Source organism: Taudactylus pleione, unplaced genomic scaffold (genome assembly GCF_031769625.1).
Source record: "Taudactylus pleione unplaced genomic scaffold, aTauple2 ptg000326l, whole genome shotgun sequence".
NCBI lineage: Eukaryota > Metazoa > Chordata > Amphibia > Anura > Myobatrachidae > Taudactylus > Taudactylus pleione.
This window is the reverse complement of record NW_028284727.1, coordinates 1914179-1936116: the sequence shown is the minus strand read 5'-3', so window position 1 is coordinate 1936116 and position 21938 is coordinate 1914179. Positions and strand designations below refer to the sequence as shown.

General features: G+C 40.9%; 1 protein-coding gene across 3 annotated transcripts in view; it reads right to left on the bottom strand.

The window, feature by feature from the left end:
- The window catches only part of AKAP7 (A-kinase anchoring protein 7), a 306535-nt gene that overhangs the window by 1945 nt on the left and 282652 nt on the right, over positions 1-21938 (bottom strand). The window lies entirely within an intron of this gene.

Sequence of the window (21938 nt, the reverse complement as noted above, 5' to 3'; positions counted from 1 at the left end):
GTGTGTTAAAAAAGTATAAAAATAAAAGAAAATAACTGTACCCCTACTTTAGGCTGGAATTATACAAAATATACACAGTGAGCTCTGAGTATTTTTACTTAAATAGTAAAATAATTCAATTGTATATATAATGGAAGGCATTAAATGATAGCATTCATTTTTATTAATGTTCCTATATGAGACTTTAGTCACTCCATCTGTATGTAAAGAAAATTAGACCGAAATAACTGTGACAGTGTCTCCAGAATAATAGCTGACATTACTCATTGGACTTTATCTTAATTTACTAAATGGAAATCTTCCATTTAAGAAAAATACAAGATCTGCCCTGACCTGACAGGCAACAAGGACAACCTTCTCAGCAGTGTGCCCTGCTTATTACAGTATTTAAACCACAGAAAGTGTTCTTGGCCTAGAAAGTTCCCCAACATCAGGGGTATGCTGCAATGAAGTAGCAAGCTTTGGGGACTACAAAATTAAAATTAAGTCATTTAGCTAAATTGCTTGGTGCAAAGTATTTAAATATGTGGTATAAACACTGCTGGCAAGTCAACAACTGCTTACAAAATTACAGTATATTTCCTTAAAATGCACATAATTTTTACCTTTCCTGAATATTCGAGGGCTGTCCCACCCATTTTTTATTTGCATCACAGCAGCAGCAACCTTACTAAATGGTCAAATGACCAGTACTGTCATGCAATCGCTCTATAATTTGCATAGAGAATGTGTCTATGTTTAGAATTACCAGAGATGTTCGCATACTCCTGTGTTTTGGTTATAATTTATAATCGTGTTTTGGTTTTGGCAAAACTACCTTTAAGTGTTTGGTTCAGATTTTACTTTGGTTCGGCTTTGGATTTCTTAAAAATAAAAAAATAAATGGATAAAAGCGGCAAAAATCATATCATTTGGACCCATTTACATGCAATCTAAAACTGGAGTTTGGTTTTTAAATCCGAGTTCCAAACTGAAAGCAGACCCGGGCCATAACTCGGTTCTTTTCAGATCCCCAAAATCATTTCAAACTGGAACTCAATTTGACTCGAAACCCCTAAGTTCGTGTGTGTCGTATTTCAGGAAAACCGAAACGCACATCTCTAATAATAACTACCATCTCTCACATACAAGAATTCAGTGCTGCAGCCTACCTATGGAATTCTTTATCATGCTCTGGCATTCTCACTCTCGAAAAACCCACCTTTTGAAAATTCCTTACTTTACTGGACTTTATACTACAGGTTTTATGAAATGGCAGACAGAATTTTCTGACTTTATTGAAGCTACAATTCTGCGTACCCCTCAATATTGTCTTTGTACCATCACGTCCACTAGGGGATGCAGTTAGCATCCCTCCCTGTGCCCAGAATACCGACTGGCGGCATCCTGATGGTATTAGAGTTAGGGCGGAGGGTTAGGTGTCGGCGCTATGGGGAGGGTAGGGTTTGGCTGAGGGGGAAGGGTTAGGCTGCAGGGGGGGAGGGTTAGGGTATGACTGCAGGGGTGGGTTAGGGCACTTACCTAGTTGGGTCGGATTCTGTCGGGATGTCACTGTCAGTATTGTGACCGCCTGGCTCCCATACCCAACTCTTCACTAGTTACACAGTAGGGAGTTATTATATAAGTTTTTCTAGAGAGGTTATCTCTCCCTAGGTTATAGCATTATTGGACTTACAACGATTTGCAATAACTAGTTTAGTCAATGATGTCCCTCGGACTCCAGAATGGTCCATTTTGGGATACATCCCAGTAACTACTAACATAACCCCAGGTTGTAAAAAATGTCTATTAATCTCTCATGTAGCCAAAAAAGTATCCTTCAACAATGGATACACCCCACTCCTACTACCCTTTCCATGTTTTGTGAAAAGTTGGTTTATGTTTTCAAAATAGATTGGATTTAGACTTCCCTACATAAAGAACAAACTACTGAACACCTTTTCTCAATTTGGGAAAGCTTTTTGATACCCATTCCATTGTCATTAAGTAACAAATAAAACATTGCTACAAATCTGCATTGTGGTTTGAGACCAGAGTTTTCTTAGCAGACCCTCAAATGCAAATGTTATATTGCTCTCTGGAGAATGGTCACATATAGTTCACTAACTGCCCCCACCCCCCTTATACTTTCTCCTTCTGCTTAGCCCTATCCCCCTTTTGTCATGTTTTTCTTTCATTTACTGTTTTTTTTTACTACTTCTAGTATATTGATGATTTATTACTGTTACACTAGCTTCCATGTCATGTGTTCTATCTCATTGCCACTTGTAATAATATGTATTGCATTTTTATATGGCTGTATGCTTCTGTTTATGCCTACTAATATTGTAAAACACCATTCTTGTTGTTTATACACTCACCTCTTTATTACTTGCAATAATATAAATATGGTTGTATGCCTTTGTTTCTGCAAACTACTATTGTAAATTAATGTTGTCACTTTTTGTATACTTTGGAAACTTTTTTTCTCTCAATGAAAATATTTTGAAAAAAAAAGTTATGGACTAAAAGAAATGAGAATGCTCAAACATGACTGCTTAAAAAGAATGTATGTATTGCTAGCTATTGTATAGTTTAGTTAACTATGTTAACATCATCATTATTTTGTATAGATATCCAAATTAATAAGAATATTTTAGCAGTGGTCTATGATATCTGGGAATTAAAGTGATGTGCAAAAAAAATAAAGCTTGGTCCATGCTAGCCCTTACAGATTTGCCTCATGACAGCTCAACATTTACTGGAAGATTTAAGTGGATGTTTCACTTATTAGTAAAACGGTCTTATTTCTACTGCACTAGATAACTTTTAGATGCCAATGTTTTATGTATGACATTTATCTGCTCCAGTTTAGCACTCAACCAGAAAGCACACAATGTAGAATAAGAAGATTAGAAGATACACAGAAAGACTTTTACAATGTAGGGATATTTTTTTTTCCTTAATATTTTATGTAAGCCCTAAAAATAGTGATGTTTGTCCATACCTCCCAACATTAGTCACGGGCAAATGGTGTGCATACAAAAGGGACTGTGAACATGCCATGTCGAGGCTTACCACATCCCCCAAAAATGCTGTTCCTGATTGGCTACAGGTCTTTCAAGTATGCAGACTTTTAACACATTTGGGCAAAGGAGTTCCTATTTGGAAACCACCTAAAAAGGGATCTTTGGTAAATTATTCCTCCTGGCAAATTAGTAGGAATAGGATCCTATCCATATTTATCTGAATTTAACACCTACAATGAAAAAAGGACTGGTAATTGAACTGGTAAACAAAGATGTTGTCACAGGGCACCTCAGATGGTATTACATATGTATTTTGTATGCTGATTTAAAAAATGGTCTTAGAATCTTTCTATCACCCATAGTTTTAAAGTTATGCCCTCTTTAAGAATATACATTATAATATACGACCCATTTATAGAGCGTTTAAGGAGGTTGTTTTCTTCAGTAAAAATTCATTGTATTCCTTGATTATCATGTCCTGGGAAGATTAGTATATGCTACAAAGGGTACAGAATAATAAACAGTTGAGTCACATTCTGCTGGATGATGCACTTTGGACATAGGAGTAACGGCTAAGCAAGTAAACCATTAAGTCACCATTCCTAGCCAGTTGGTGGTCAAAGTTTGTTCTTTAAACATTTAATGCTGGGTGTTTCTCTGTCATAAGTTGATATTTATATAGTTCAGTATAAATTAAATAGTGTTAAGCATAACCAAGTAGCACAATGCCTAGAAATCCGGACTCTTTTTGCTACATTTGTGGCGACGTAACATTTAAATTTAGAAACATTGTTTTACTCCACTCATTAAGAAGTGTTACGAGCTTTACTTTGGATGCAAAGTTGGAGACCAAGATAAAAAGTTGGCCTCACATTTTTGTTGTATCACTTGTGTCACTCCTCACAGGTTGGTCAAAAGGTTCTAGGTACACGAATTTTACTGTTCCGATCTTTTAAAAACTTACAATACCATGGGATGTAACATGTCTTTGAAAAACCATTACTTGAACCCGGATTTCCTCCCAGCAAAACTTGGAGCATTCAGTGATGAACATTGTGAACGGTTCCACCATGATATTTCCGTAATGGAAAAGCGGTATTAGGGCAAGTGAAGTCCAAGCATGCTTGCTGACTATTGTTGGGCCCTTAAAAGGGATGCTCCTGAGGCAAAGATCAGCAGAAAATCCTATACTTCTATATTTTAATTGAGTTAATAATTTTAGTTGAGTATGTATTGGTAATAAACGTAATATTGTAAACTTTAATTGGGTGTCAATCAAAATCTTAACATGATAAATAATGTTTGAATTCAGTACAGAAAATACTATTAGATTTACCTATATTCATTCTTGAGACAAAAAGTAAGAAACAATTTGTTAACCAGTGAATTACCCAATTAGGAAAATCTTGGGTTTGTTTCAAAAGTAGGAACCTTGGGCATTGGACAGGGCAAACATTGAATTATATTTAGTTTTGTACAATGCTCAATTATGTTTTGTCCATTTATTTGACAGTTAGGGGAAGCTTATTGTACATTGGAAGCATAACTGGTCTCTCTTCATCACTTTCTTATCAATGACAGTACTTCCATTTATTATTTCCTGGTCCCTTAATAGTATTATGCAATAGACTGAAGCTTGCGATCGTGTTTTGGTACAGTAGTAGCAATTTGTCTTTTAATAGACACTTTCAGAGCACATTGAAACTTTAACAGATTGTTCTAATTATTGAAGATAGCAAAGCATAACATTGCTAGCCAGAGTATTGTAAAGAGAAACTGAAGAATTGAGAATTTTACCTAGATTTGTAATCTACACGGTTTGTTTTTATTTTGAACCCAATTTATTTTGAAACAGTAATAAGGAAAGATACAAGACATTTGTGACTTTAATAGCATAACTGCAAAAAACGATCATTTAAATGAGATATTGGCTGTCTTGTCATCTCCTGACTTAAATGTCTGTTGTCTGATATTTCCATGTGCTTGCAGCAAACATGACTACATTATGGCTTTCAGTAATAAAACAAAACTGCAAGTTGTTCTTAAGAATAAGAATGATGGAATTCTAACATGTCCATACAATGGGGTAGATGTATCAAACCTTGGAGAGAGATAAAGGGTGAGATATATGAAAGGGCGTTATGAGGTTTGATGGTATCAGTGCACGTTATGTGCGCTGATAAGGCTTCTCCCCCATGTATTAATGTGGGATTCTGTGTTAAATGACATGGGTGCTATGCAAGATAGCATGCCTATGTGCCAGCCAATGTATGAATGGTCAGTGGCACTGACCGTTCCGACAGACGCAGCTATCAATTTCAACAGCTACCATTGTTGTTGCCCCGCCACAGTACTATCGCTGGCTGCGACGGCTGCTGGGCTCCGGGCTGTGCATAGGAGATCTTGTGATGTTTGCGAGATGTCACGCATGCCCACATTGCAGTGTGGAAGATAAAAGGAAATAAAGTGCCTCTACAAAGAACATATTAATTTTTTAAATCAAGTTTAAATAATATACAGCAAAGTTGCATTAATAGTTATGATATGATTTTTAGTTGTTATCTAATAGTTTCTCTTAAATACAACCTAAAACAGAAATATTTTAAATAATGTCCAATAGCAGCTTAGGACAAGAGACCGGATACAAAATTCAAAGAGCATATTTTACAACTTAACTATTTCAAGGTGGAAATGATCCTGGATAATAATAGGCTACTAGTATGTAATCAGCTCCCTAAGGGAAATCACAAGTTACAAATTGCAATCAGAGTCAATGTCTGTATAAGAAATAAAAATGTTTTATAACAGGAGAAACTTGTGATGCTACCTTTAAACACAAAGCTGCCTTTTAACTGTTTGTACACCATAAAAATGACTGTACTAGGGGGGAGTAACATGTTAGCAGCTGCAATAGCTGTAATATGGTAATGCAGCAGGAGGCGTCATTTCTCCTGCATGCATTACTGATCTGAGCTGTGTCCAAGGATGCAGCATAGGATCATATGCAATCCCATCAGCTGGCTGAGTGAACATGGTGTCATGCAAGCCGGCCACCACAGATGAGTAAAAGAGGCCAGAAAATGTCCGTCAGCTGAAGGAGATTCTGGTCTCTCCACTCACCCCCAACGGCGGCAACATGCCTCTGGTTTGGGAAATGGAGGCTGTTGCCACCCCCTCCCCGCCCAGAAATGGCAGCAGACTGTCAATCCCTGACAGTATGCAGTCATACAGTGTGCGGGATCGCACATGTACAGTATGGGTCAGACGCATACGCAGATTCCCGATAACCGGGATTCTGCATGATTCCTGTCAGTGTGTCCTCTCCTGAATCACCCCTTAGGTACAAAAAGAAAGCGCAGTACTAGTCTTTCTGTATCTACTGTAGTAACTGTGCAGATGATGCAGATTTTAGTTTTTATCACATCAATTTCCTTCTAAAAATAGGTTTCCTTCTTCCCCAGAAAGTAGTTACCAGATTTCTCTAAATTTAATATATAAACTTAAAACAAAACAAATTAGTTGTAACACAAACTAAGGATCAGATTTAATTGCTCACGAGTTGATCAACATGGTATATTCCCTTGGGTTAAATGCCCGCAGCTATTTCATTACATACCCGCAATCAACCAATGATGAGCCCAGAGGCTGCAGTTTACATTTCTGCTCATGCCTTCTGGAGATGTGAGTATGAATGAAATGTTTTTGAATATAATAAATGTAAGAAAAGCAGCTGAAACCATGCATCAAATGATACTTGGAATATAACTGCATGGCTTGAAATGTTGGGATTTGAAAGGTTATATTATTTTTATTATTATTGCACTTTTAAATCGATGTTTAAGTAAGTGTTGTCATATTGTTGTCTAAGTGAGGGGAAAATTGTAAGGGGTAGAATAAATACCCTGTTATAATAGTGGCAAAGAAATGTGTGTGTACAATTGTGTCCTGCTACATCTTTGCTCCATATGCCATGTAGCGCGCCATGCTAGTCGCTCCCTGCCGTGGAGATGTATCTCGCAACAATGTAATGTACTGAAGCGCTGGAAAAGCCGGAGTGTGTAATACAACTTCCTGTCCACCAAATGTTGCTTTTCCTAAACTGCACAGTGCATGCGTGAAATAGCTAACAAAGCTTTTGGAGAATTGTCTGCTGATTGGCTGACGGAGCCTTTCAATCATCACACTATACAGTAGTACTGGACTGTGTTTTGTCATGAATGAACAATGGACATCTCTATTTTTCTTTTTCTTTTTATTTTTTTTCCTTTTAAATCTTCACTACAGGATTAAAAATAAATCACTTGGTGTGTTCTGTCATTTATAAAAGTACATCTGTGTTGGCCAGATGATGCACAACCAGCATTAGATAAAGACAAAGCAATTGAAGTTAAATATCCTTAAGGAACTCTACTGAACTCAATACATTGCTCCCAACTTCCACCACCTGGCATTTCTATGCTACCCAGCTGCATTTTACGCTAAACCGCTATACAGTAGACATTGTATTGTACACATTGCGGGGCATCCTGCTGTCCTTCGTTCTGATGCGTACTCATTCCTGACAATATGGTGGCTCACTATAGATCTTACTCTCGGGGCGAGCTACTCATCCTCGTGCGTTGGCGGGACAGGGTGCTCGCCAACAGTATAGAAAAACGGCAGGCATATATGAATGCCTGCTGGGATATTCTATAAAAGTATGGCTGGCAACGGATGGTCCACTCCCTCCAAAGGAGATGGAGCGATCTAGTCAGGAGAAACCCCCGGTGGCTGCAGCATCCCAGGGTCCAAGTTAGGCATAGTAAATACAGTACTTTACATTACTGTCATTATATAGCCAATCAGTATCTGGCATAGGGGCATACTGTTTGCCTTAATGTACTGTAAATGATAGTGAGGTCAATGGCTGGGGAGGCTATGGCTAGTATCAGAGTCAGATTCACTTGCCAACTCTCCCTGTTTGTCAGGGAGACTCCTTGAATTAATAGCAATCTCTCTGACTCCCTGAAGAGTCTAGAAATCTCTCTGATTGCACCTTATCCCCATTATGCAGCTGTTAAATTTAAAAAACAAAACATATACTGTATACTGTACATTCAAATGGGATCATTACTATAATTTCCCTGCGTTGGTTATAAGACACAATGGGGGTCATTCAGACCCGCTCTTGAGCGTCAGGACGCTCGCAAGCGGGTCGATGTTCCCCACTGCGCATGCGCACGACGGAGGGAGCTCCGTCATGCGCATGCACGAGACCCGGGGAGCGACGGGCTTTCCATCGCTCCGGGTCTCGCACCAAAGGGGGCGCGCTGTCGATGTTGATTGACAGCACGCCCCCTTTGGTGGGCGTGCTGGGGGCGTGCCTGCCAGACGGAGGCGTTCCCATGGGAACGCCTACCATCTGAAGCCGGCCCCACTGACATCACTAGTGATGTCAGTGGGAGTGATTTTGGCTCTGATAGAGCCAAAATCACTCCAGGGCTTGTGGCAGGGAGACCCTACCGCAGGGTCTCCGTCGCAAGTCCAATGGTCGCGATGGTCAAGACCATCGCGACCATCTTTTTGGCCGCTCGCATATGCTGTGGGTGGTCACCCACAGCTATACGAGCGGCCAGGAGGCCGCTCCATTTTCATGGAGGAGGGCCCTGATTCAGAGCGAGCGCTCTGGTCAGAGCGTTCAGCTCTGAATCAGGCCCAATGATCCCTATGGCTACATACATTTTTCTAAAAGCATCGGTGTGTTTTCATCAACAAATAGATCTTACTAACTGCTTTGGAGCTCATTTACATTTTTATTTAAGTCAGTATTATGACATGCCTCTCAGATGTATCAGTATAGTCCACTTTAACGCCATACTCATACTGTAAGTGTTGCTTTCACAATCTCCCTGAAATGCTTTTTCAAAAGTAGGCAAGTACTGCATGATGTGCAATACTGTACTGTATTGTACAGTATACTATAAATGATTTGGTTGTTAGTTTTGACTATACAATGGCACAAACATGAATAATACAAATATGCTATTTATACTTTAACTTACAAATACTGTACGGTACAGTACAGTATTCTTCTGTATTATTATAATCATTTTTATACTCGGAACCCTGGAATATACGGGAGTATGACAGGCAAATCTCTGCTTCCCCTACCTACCCAAACCGCACTTCACTGGTAAATTAGCTCTGTGTCAGTGACAAAATGTACCTGTACTGATTCAGACCCGCTCGCGAGCGCATAGCACTTGCAAGCGGGTCGATGGCTGGGCAGTGCGCACGCCACTGCCACTGCACGAGCCCTGGAGCAAGTGAGAACTTCACTCGCTCGGGCTCGCAGCAAAACGGGGCGTCAGTAGTGAACTTCCTGCTCTATTAGAGCAGGGAGTTCACTGGGGCATGCTGTGGACGAGACCCTACCACAAGGGTCTCGTCGCAAGGCCGTATTTCAGAGCGCAGGACTCCCCAAACCGGCCCAGCTAAGCTGCCCCAGGGGTCCTGCGCTCTAGATTTGAACCCTAGTATGTTAGGGACCTACCTTAAAGAGGTTACCTGGATATGGTGGGTAGGCCCATAATCTTGGCCATGATTATGCTAAAAACCTATTTATTGCAAAATGTTATTGCATTTATATATTAGCAATTATTTGGAGTTGTGCACCAGAGATTTGTCTGTTTCTGTACTTTTATAAATGACAGAACCCACACACCAAGTGGTTTAATTTTAATTCTGTAGTGAAGTTTTATAAAAAAAAAAAAAAAAATAGATATAGAAAATATCGATGTCCAAAATGCCATTGTCCCTTTCCGGGACTCAAACCCGGGACGCAAACTCTGTAAGGGGCTCACCTTAACCACTTGCCCACAAACACCAGTCGTATCGAGACCCGCACCTGTCATGTATGTGATGTGTACGACTTTACAGCAGGGAATGTGTACAATACTGTACAATGTCAATAGCGGTTTATAGTCTAATGAAGCTGGATGTCATAATATGGAGATGAAGGAATGAGGAAAGTGCGGAGCAATGCATAAAGTTCAGCAGAGTACTTTAAAATTATTGAACATGCAATGCTCTGTCTTTATGACCAGGCATCTTTACACCATGTAGTGACATTATATAGTATGGATGGCCCGTAATACAGTAAGTACAATATAATGTCTATAGCGGTTTACTGTAGTCTTGACACAAAGTGATCATTTCAAGCACGAGGAGTGACTGTTTACACTGCCTGAACGTGATTGGCCAGCCTCTCACGGATTACTGTGCACTGCTACAGTATTGTATTCAGTATTGTAGTTTTCATCCGTGGAGCATTCGCCACTCAGCGGTTAAACTGTGTACTGCATGGCGTGTTGTCTTTCGCAGCATACAGTAGGCCTCGCCACTAAATGGCGCGCAGTGTCTGCTATAACGCGCACTGACATGTCGTGGCAGGGTAGCTATGAGCAAAAATGTAGCAGGACACATCTGTACATGACAAAAGAGAGACTAAATATACTGTAGGAGGGTTTTAACCATGAGTTTACATATATATTTTCTCTTTAACTATTCTAACAAATGTCAGTATCATGGGGGAAGTGTTACCTTTTTATCCATATATTAATTATATTTATGTCTGTCTGTATTTGCATATTTGCTGTGGAAGATGTACTTCATATGTCATATTTCTCTTATAAAGGTGCACAGATTAATTAATCTGTACATTGCTTTTAATAAACATTATTGTGGCTATAAATTTCCAGTAAAAATATGTCTTGCAATATGTCACTAATATGCCCATCAGCTGTAAAGTGCTAATAATATACACAAAAATATTAATATACCATTAAAAATACCACCAAAAGTAAAATGCCCATAGATAATAATATGTACAGCTGTGTACTCATACACCCACTGTCTATACACCAAATGGCGCAAGATGCCCGGCATGACGGAGACGCCCGGAGAGGAGTAGCGTACTATATTTTTCTCTAAATTTAACATCTTATTCATATCGTAGATGCAGGAAAACACAACAAGCTGCGACTTTAACCACACAGACCTTTGAGGGGGGGGGAGATGTATCAAACCTTGGAGAGAGAAAAGGTGAAGAGAGATAAAAGGCCTGATTCAGCAAGGATCGCAACTGCTAATACGCAAGCAATCAGCCGATTGTTGCATAAGGTTAGCAATTTCTGAGTAAGGTCAGAGCTTGTGCAAGTGTGCATGAGACTGCAATGGTCCTCCATGTTACTTGCTAAGGATTCTGGATGTGTGTAAAGTCGGCATCCTTATGTTGTGCTGCGACGGCATAGTGATCTCAGTAGATTAGCATTCTATTGCAGTGAGACTGTGTGCGTAATCGCTATTGCAATTGCGATTCGTATTGAATCAGGCCCAAAGTAGCAACCAATCAGCTTCTGTCATTTCCTGTGCTTGAAAAATGACAGTTATTTATGGAGTGTCGAGTTGTAAAACCTTACACTTCTGTTCGCGGTTATGCCCCATATTTAAAAGGGTAGTGATTTTACTCGCAAGACACGGCTAATAAAAGCACTACCCTTTTAAATATCGGGCATAAACACGAACAGAAGTGACACTTCATAAATAAACCCCCTACACGCTGATTGGTTGTTACTTTATCTCTCTCCACTTTCTAACACTCCAAGGCTTGATACATCTCCCCCTTAATCTTTACCAAGTACAAAGTCACAGATGAAGAACAATGCAGCTTGCCGTGAGAAAAAAACACGTGGATGCTGCATCGGAGCACTTCTTACACAGATTCACACTCTGTCGTATACAGTTATACAAAGGTTGCACATCAAATTGATCAGTGCAATCCAGCAATGCAGCTCTCAGTTCTATTATTTATGCCAATAGATGCACATTTTGATGGAGAAAGACAATTGGCACAGCTGAGTCACCTGGTACATGTTGCACCTAGAGGGGCCGTTATCCGTGACTTGAGCAACAGTGTATGGGGACACATCTGTATAGTACTAAATTGCCACAAATATGACTATCAGCAGTAATGGCAAGTAATATGCTTTTAAATATTCACTCTTATGCTCATCAGTAATGTTCACTAATATGTAAATAAGAATATGCTGCAGCACACTATGGGCCTCATTCAGCAAGGATCGCTATCGCTAAAGCGTACGCAGATGGCCGATTGCTGCATACAGTGCATGCGTATGCATCACAGTGCACGTGCACAAAGGCAGCACAGTGATCGCACTGCAATCACTAAGACCACGTAGAGCCATCATAGCAGTGGCGCAAGTTCATCCCAGATGCCCGGAGGCAAGTTATATTTTGGTGCTCCCCCATCACAGCCGCTGACACTGTAATGTAACTTTTGCAAGCAGATACACTCGCAGTTGCACACAGCATATAGGCATTCAATGGATGAGTGGGACAGAGAGTTGTAGGTTTGGGGGGCGCTGGACGAATCACTCTGACAAAAGCAGCTGCTGAGGAGCAGCAACACCAATGAGTAGGGACAAGGTATAGATAGACGGAAGCAGCAGCTGATAGTCTGACACGTAACTCTCCACTAGTGTATGGTGGCTTTTCAGGTGCTAGGAAGAGGTGCCATGTATTGGGCGGCCATGACGGTACACTCCAGGTACATAGTTACAGCCCTAAGTGGGGTGAATTTGTGGGCAATGGAGGAGGTGCCCCTTCAGTGCTGGAGCCCAGCGGCAGGCGCCTCCATTGTCTCTCATAGTTCTACCCCTGCATCATAGAATGATTGACAGGCAGTGAGCGTTCGGGGGTGATGAAGGGGGGATGGTCAGGGAAACGCAGGATTTCCTGTCCGTTTGAACGTGCTTGCATGGGCTTGCATAAATTAGCCTCTGCGATTGCATACGCAGCTTGAGTACTCAATGCGTGCAACGAGGTTAGCAATTTAGAGGTAAGGTCAGGGCTACTGTAATTCTGCGTGAGGGGTCGATGGTACTCGATGTTTCCGAAGTTTGAGGTTTGCATGGTATTACGGATGTGAGAGAGGGGAAGTGGGCATCTGCATGTTGTCCATGCGATCTCTTTGCAATTGCATGCATTAGCAGAACTGCGTGCACGATTGCAGTAGTGATCGCATCAGTGATCCTTGCTGAATGAGGCCCTATAATCACATTTCCTCTTCCTTGTCTGTTACCACACCTCTTTATTAATTGTCTCAGATATTGCTGCCTCCTCTTTCTATATGCTGCATAGCTCTAGCAGGGATTTCTCTCTGTCACAAGGGTGAATCGCGCTTGTCTCTAATTAGTCACTACCATTGGCTCTCACAAAAATGGCACAATACTAAGCACTGCCCATGGCTCTCACAATTCTGTCATATGATACTAAGCACCACCCATGGCTCTCACAATTATGTTACATGATGTTAAGCACTGCCAGGAAAGTATCAACCATTTTTGTTGACCATAAGTGTGTCGACCATTTGAACCTTTTAACCCGTTCAACTTTTTGTCAGTCAACATATGCATATGTTGATGTTGATATGTCTGATGTTGATATGTCTGATGCATATGTCTGATGTTGACCCACTGACTATTACACTGTCGATCTTCTATCCAGATACCAATGTGCAGTGCTATGCAATACCCTCTGGTCTATGCCTAGTTGGTCAATGTTCATCCTACAGCAAGATAATGATCCAAAACAACTCCTAGCTATATCAGAACTACATTTGTGGAAAATAACAAAAGGGTAGGTTTCAAATTATGTAATGATGATTAGCACAGTCTCTACATTTATAGTAAACCCCATAGAGCTGGTATGGGATTAACAGGACATTTTTGTATTTGGGCATTTATAATCACATGAGTATGGATGGCAAGGAATACCTGTGACCCATCCGTTATGACCTGTCTGTAATCCAAATTATTCTCCAGCTATTATCTGAGTGGAAGCCAGTGTTCTGCCAGAGATTTTTGCAAGATTGGCCCACAACACAATATTTCAACAAATCTGCTTAGGCTCATATCAGCCCTAAGAAGCTGACTGTGCCAATAGAGCTGATGCGCTCTAGAACTACAGGGGCTCCATACAGACTGTCTGTATTGCAAATTGGAGGATAATCTGTCTGTGAAATGTGGGGTCAATTTCTACTTTGTGTAGGATATGGGAAAAGAGGGCCTGATTCAGACCCGGTCGCAAGCGCTGTGCGCTCGCAACGGGGTCGATGGTGGGAGCACTCCGTCGCTCCGGGTCTCGCAACAAAGGGGGCGAGCTGTCAATGTTGAGTGGCTGCCAAAACGGAGGCGTTCCCATGTGAATGCCTCCGTTTGGGGGTGGCCCCACTGACATCCCGAGTGATGTCAGTGGGAGAGATTTCGGCTCTGTTAGAGCCGAAATCTCTCCGGGGTTTGCGGCAACGAGACCCTATCACAAGGGTCTCGTTGCAAGCCCGATGGTCGCGATGGTCTTGACCATCGCGACCATCTTCCTGGCCGCTCGCTATAGCTGTGGGTGGTCACCCACAGCTATGCGAGCGGCCAGGAGGCCGTTCTAAAAAAAAAAAAAGACCGGCCCTGATTCAGAGCGAGCGTTCTGTCAGAGCGACCGGCTCTGAATCAGGCCCAGAGTTACCTGAAAAGAGTTAACGGATATAGATCTCATTGATTCCTATAAGACAGCACATCATTTGTAGTTACAGTCACGTGGGAATCAGAACCTTATTTCTGCAGTGTTCATCCTTTCCTCACAATATAAGTCATCTGTTCATGGACCCATATGTACAGGCTTTTCAACTGTTTAACATATTGTTCAGGAATTGTACACATTGGCCTACACAGTAAATAAAGGATATGCTTAGTCACTACACATACATCTCAGACTTGATTTTTTGGAACCTTTCAGTATTTTCAATGAATAAAAAAAAAGATTATGGTGTAATACAAAAAAGATGACTGTCAGAAAACTTCTGCTGAAGCCTTAGATGAGCGTCGGGAGCACAGATGCATTGTTTGGCAAGCTCTGTTATGCAAACGGTGGAATGTTTCTATTCTTGTCACATTCCGACATTCATTGTTTGGCTGTTTATCATTAAGGATTTTAAGTAGGATGTCTTTTTTATATCTCTAACCACTGCTATTTTCCCCAGCCCTGGAAATGATCCAAATGGTAAGGTCTAATTATAGCTCCATTTTACTACATTCCTCCTACACTTCATGCATAGTTAAAATAATTTAACTTTTTGCAGAGATATCTCACTGCATACACATCAAGCACTTAAATATGCTTTCTTTAATCATAACTATAAACACTAACATAAATCAGTATCAAAGATTTTTTTACTTCACCACATAAATATTTAAGGCCTTTAACACAAGGCTAATGATGGACTGTAACCATAACAACCAATCGAATATCAGCTTTTAGCAGTCTAGTATAGTCAAATGATTGAAATCTACTATCTATTTGCTATGGATGGATAAGTCTTTTTGTTTTTATATTAATACAAAAGTCCTAAGGAAATTTACTAAAGTACATTTTGAGCATATTGCACGTTTTCATGCCATTTGGTGTGTGGTCTAGAATCTGATTTACAGATGTGTCCACATACACCTATGCCATGCACTTTGCAACTTAGCCGCGCCAAAACACTAATCCTAAGTATTGTGTACACTATAAGCGAACAAAGATGCAAAATTGAGGAAAATGTAGAAAATTGAGTAGAGAAGCAACATTGAGGAAAAGTAGCAAAATTGAGAAAAAAAGCAGCAAAATTGAAGAAGTACTAAAATTGAGGAAAAAGTATTTAATTTAGGGTAAAGAGGTAGGTGCGATACGAGTGACCCACGCAGTGTGCCCATATATGCATGGGTATCACTTCAGGTGTCTTGCAAGGCATTCCATTAATCAAGCACTGATTTGCCAAACTAAATGGCAAGCAGACACTGAATAGTTAAAAAAAATTGTGGCTGTGACAGATAGGCTTATTGGTGTAAGACACCACTTCTGATTGGCTGTCTAGCCAGGCTGACTGGTGTGGATCTAAGAACTGCATCTGAAGTGTTGTGGTTTGGAAACTGCATACTAAACCACTGCTTAGTAAACTTTCCATTTTAAGCCTTACTTAGAATGTTTAGCCAACAAGTGGACACCCACAGAAAGAAATATGACACTCTTATAGGTATTATCATGGAAAGTATTGTGTTCAAGAAATAGGGATAGTGTTTAAGAACTATTGACATGCTCAAAGGTAGTATAGCATATCTATTTTACATGTGAAGCACAGACAGCAGTCAACAGGTCTCACTCATTCTTCGAAATATTCGGTGCAGATTTATTAAAGGGCAGATTCGTCAAAACACTGGTTTCTGGCTGTTTTTCTGGAAGTTTTTAAAATCACCAGAAACTCTTAAGACCAAACAACTGGAAAACCCCCAGAAGTCCAACATTTTAGACAACAAAGAAAATGGATCTCAGACAACATGATTTTTTAATGGATGCAAACCAACTGATTGCTTAAGCTGATGTTCAGAATATATGAGGGGGCACAATATCCGTATTAATTATAAGGGCAATAACTTATTATGCAGGCAAAAACAATATTTATTTTATAGACGCAAAATAATTTTTTGAATATATTTGGGGGCAAATTAAGATTAAATTACCCATTAATATTTTGCCCCTTAAAATCAATGTTAATATCATACTGAATTCATAATAATATTTATGCCCCTAATATATTCATAAAATTATTTTGCCTCCATAAGATAAATATTTATTGTTTTATAATCAATAAATAAGTATTGTCCTCATAATTAATAAATGGTAGGTGGTGTGTCAGGGGTGTGGTTTGGGTCGTGTAGGGCAATGGTGGCAAACCCTGCCACAGTTTTAGCATTCCTTAATAGCAAAACTCTGGCAGTGCATGCTGGGATATGTAGTCCCACAGCAGCTGAGTGTCAGGGTTCGCCACCACTAGTGTAGGGGGTGATGTTTGGGGGGTAAGGTGCAGGTGAGATGAAGTGAATGAAGGGGAAACAAGAAGAATGAGGGAGAAAAAATAGAACAAAGGCAGAGAATAGGAGGAAGGGGGGGAAAGGATAGTGTGGGGCGGTGGGAATTGAGTGTCTGTGATGTGTGTGTCGTATGAGAAATAATCAGAATGAGTCAGTGTTGTCGGTTTAAGTGTTTATTGTGTTACTACATAATATACCGGTCAAACAACAACCGCCAACAGCACGAAGCCAGCGGCCACTGCCAACCGGGAACTACACCAGGAGGTGCAATTAAATAAGCCAACCATAGCGAAACACGGTCATTCTTTTGACTGCCGCAATCACCATGAGTCACTAGGTCCAAATATAATATATCTGCTTTAAATGACTGGTAAGAAATAGAATTACTTCACATAATTTATAGAAATTATATAAATTTTACCCACATAATAACACCCAAACAAATTATGACTCTAGTATTAAGTGCTATTACACTCTTTTCAAATGTAATATTCTGTACTTGTGAGTTTATTTTCACTTGAGTTAAACTGAAAGCCAGAGTTTAGCAATCTGAATTTCTATGTCCTCACTCTCTTCCACTGTTTAATCAAATCCTGTAAAAGGTTATGAGAATGAGAAAAGGAGTAAGTGGGAAATCATAGTTTCAAAGAAACATTAATTGGCCTTGTGCTATAATTGACGGCAACGTACTGTAGTAACAACAAGAATAGAATGAAGGTCATCCCATTTGTGCCCCTGATAACAATGTTTGCAATGTTCATGCTCAGTGCACACCATAGTCGATCAAGAATGATCCTGGGTCATGTAAATATCCAGAGCAAATGACAAACTGTAAAATAATTACCACCTAATAATATATTGCAGTACAAAATGTAGAATACCTGATACTGATTAAATCACTAGTACACTATCTTCTACTGTATATATTTAATAATTATATAATTAAAAATTGACGTTAAAATAGGTTTATAAAACTTAACCTGCAAATGATACATGTATAATAACAAACATCTGCCCCAAATAAAGCGCTGACCACAAGTAAGATACACTCCACTTGGCAAGGGTACAGTAGCATATGTGTCTTGTTTACATCTGGAGACATCAGTAGCACATGTGCCTGGTTTACGCCAAAAGATGTGACTGTACAGTCCTAGTAAATGCTAAAATACAGTACTCAAATTATACACAATACAGTATTTGTCCAGGCAGCCTTATTAATAACTAATATGATCACATTCATCATTTCCAAAAAATTAGACCAACAATCATAAAATTAAAATTTTTTAATAAGCTCTAATCAACACACACAACCGCCGCCTTCTCCTTTAAAAGGTCAAATGGAAATATGCTTTATTGCTGCAAATTGAGTGCTAATATCACTGTTATAATGTGAATAGATTGCAACACCAACATTATAGTATTAGTAGGGGGGCAGAGAGGGTGGGAGCGGATACTAATTACCTGGGCCAGGGGCCTGTTGATGGCCCAGGTCCGCCGCCGCCCCTCTCCCTCTTACCTGTCAGCAGCCCAGCACATGCTGCTGTGTGCTGGGCTGCAGTGAGAGACCAGGGAGCCTCCTAGGCAGCAGCAGTCTCCTCTCCTCGTTGGATTTGCACCGGGGGACTCACAGCTCCCCCCTCCCCAGCGCGGGTTTATTTTTTTCTAAGGGGGTGTGGTCAAGCCTCCTGTGATTAGGCCATGCCCCCTGATAGTAATGGGGCGGCTCTCTACGGCTCTGAGTATTAATACAAATAGGAGGGATTCAAATTAATTTAGCCATTCAGAAGTATCTGCGGATCGTTATTATCTTTGCATCAGGAGTAGAGGACCTGCAAATGTTCTGACTCCAAAAAGGTGAATATGCATCTGTCTTGTGTTACGCATAGGACGCACTTTGGGCAAATACGTCCTTACTGTAATTTGGTAGTACTTATACGCACCCTCTAACTTCTGTCCCTTTAGCTCAAGAATTTTTAGTGTACATGTGGTGTCCAACTCTACATGAGACCCATCATGTTAATATCTATGTAAACAATATCTGTATAATCAGAGATTTCTGAGCTCATCACTGCAGTACTCATTAGTAATACTTGTGTCATCTCTCTCTCTATATAATAAAGTCCCCGGTTTAGGGGTCTGTCTGTTTGTTTGGGGTAATATCTTGAACTACTGGATGGATTTTCATGGGGTTTTCACTATTCTATACAGCATTGGTTGAGGAAGGTTTACGTGTATAACCTTTCATCTGTGACAAAAGGGAGCCAAGCAGTGACAATTTTACTGAAGCAAGTCACAGAAAGAACTGTTGTGCTGTGTGAGTGACTGTTGCTGCAGGGGCGAGGGCTGCGCTCCGATTGGCTGAGACAGTGAGTGCCAATCAGACATAGCAATATGCCCTGTTGCTTAGCAGCAGCCTAGAGACAGGAGGGAGTCAGGGTCCCATCTGAGGCAGACAGAGATTGAGAGAAAGCCTCCAATGAACTCACGAAGATGCCCTGAGGCAGACAAAGTAGCCAGGATGGAGATAGGGGTGGCATAGCTATCAGTAAATAAAAAACAGACAATCATCGGAACACCATCAGGATGTTATTGGTAATAAATGTATTATTGGTCAACACAGAGGCACATTACTTAGCATTGCTGCCTCACAGTGCTGGGGACATGGATTTTATTCTGATCAGTGAACTATCTGTGTGGAGTTTGTATGTTCTCTTTGTGTTTGTATGGCTTACCTCTAGGTGCTTCAGTTTCCTCACACAATACACAAACATACTTTTAGGTTACTTAGTTAATGATAAAATGATTCCTAGTGTTCATGTTTCTGTGGTAGTGACTTTAGACTGTAAGGTCCCTGGGGCAAGACTGATCTCAAAGATTAAACATTTTATGTAAGGCACTGCATAAGATATTGGCATTATATATAAGATTAATAATTTTGTTAAATAATTAATATTCCAAAGCTGGCATCATGCAAAGTAAACAGTCTGATGTGTACCTAGCCTAAAAGGAACCCGTTTTCTCTGCTTGCTTTGGCTCTTTCACCTGTGGCCAAGACTAAAGCTGACTATACGATGTGTGTACCTAACGATGGAATGACGCGTTGTAACGATAAAGTGTCCCCAGCTGTACACAATATACAATCCGGGGTATGACAGCACAATATATCGTTACATCGTTTCAGATGGGATATAATAAACGACCATCATGAACGACGGTTCGAGCGTACACACTGCATGATCCATATATCTTTCCGATCCGTGACGGACTTATATATCGTACGACGTGTCGTAGTGTGTACCCAGCTTTAGTTACAAAGCAGCATGAATATATGTTCATACTGTGTTGGTGATTTGCTGATTTTTTTTTAAATTAAACACATAGGGATGTTTCGGAATCAAGACCCATTCTGCGAGTAGGCAGAATGGGTCCTGCTAACTCACTTGCAGACTGGCAGTGATTGACAGTCTGCTGCCTTTTGTGGGCGGGGAGGGGGCGGCGATGCCCTCCGTTTCCCGAAATGGAGGCTTGTCGCTGCCGTTGTGGGGAGGGAAGAAGCCAGGGTCTCCGTCGTCTGACAGAGATTTCCTGGCCTCATCCTCTAAACTTTGGCGGCCGGCTGCGGGACCCCATGGGGTTTTCACCAGAAGGTATTACTTAAGATGATACCAATTATTATTGGGCCTGATTCAGAGATGGACGCTAATGCAATAGCAGCTGTGATTTCTTACGGAAGGCAGCTGCGAAAATATGATAATGTCTGCAAAAATCAGTGAGCAGACATGCCCACTGCTGCCTTCTTACCTGTGTGTGACAATGCATACCTGGGTAAATATCATTAACATCGCTGCACATCGGCGTCCATCTTGTCCTTCCAGGTCTGACCAGCCGCAGCCTTGGGAGTTCTACTGACACGCAGAGCTGCGTATGCACTCACAGTGGCTAATTTATAAACGCCCAAGTAACGGCGTTCAAACAAACAGGTGTGCCTGTGTTTTTATAACCACTTCCCGTTACCACCCCCAAACGCTGACAACCTGTCACTCACTCTGCAATGGATTCCTATGTGATTCCTCGATCGCTGTGCATGCGCACTGTGACGTCTATGCATGCGCAATGGCAAATAATCGCTCGATCTGGGTGAGAATTGCAATAGCGTCCATCTCTGAATCAGGCTCATTATCCTTTATTTAAGTGGCACCACAAAGGGTCCATAGCACCTTGCATAGTACATAAACAGAAGCAGTGCAAATAAAACAAGAAAAAAAGTGCAATACAGTACGAAACATGGCATACAAGCTATATAACCACTGCTGCACATTCAGTCATAAAATCCCATAAAAGCTGTGCCGCCTGAACCCAAAAGGTATAGTATTGCACCCCAAAACACCTGCAGCCTGTCAATTAGGCTGGCTATCAAAACATTGAGACTGGAGCCATCGTCATTGTGGCACATGTGTACTGCAGCTTTGGCGCATGCGTAGAAAATAATTGGTAAGTTGCGACTGAATCAGGACAGCATCCACCTCTGAGTCAGGCCCTAAGTAAGGGATGGAAAAGCACATGAGGGAAGATGGCCCTCACCCAGTCTTACAATCTATGGGGCCAAGGCAGACAGATAGGGGCGACAGAAAGGGGTAAGAGAGCGGTGGATTACGCAGAGAGCTGGTGTATCTTAATAAAGAAGTAAGTTGTGAGAGCTTGCTTGAAGCTTTGGAAAGAGCTGGAGAGTCTCATAGGGAGAGGTAGGGAGCAATATGGTCAAAAACTTGGAGGCGAGAGTGGGAGGAGATAATCAGTTGGAAGAGGTGGTAGTCATTGGCAGAGCTAAATTAGCAGGTGGGTGTGTGGAGGAAGATAAGGTTGCAGATGTAGAGAGCTGGGTGAGGGCTTTATGGGTGTGTGAGAGGAGTTTAAATGTGTTTTGAAGGAGAAGAAAGCCAGCTTAAGGCCTGGTGGAGAGGGGAGGTAG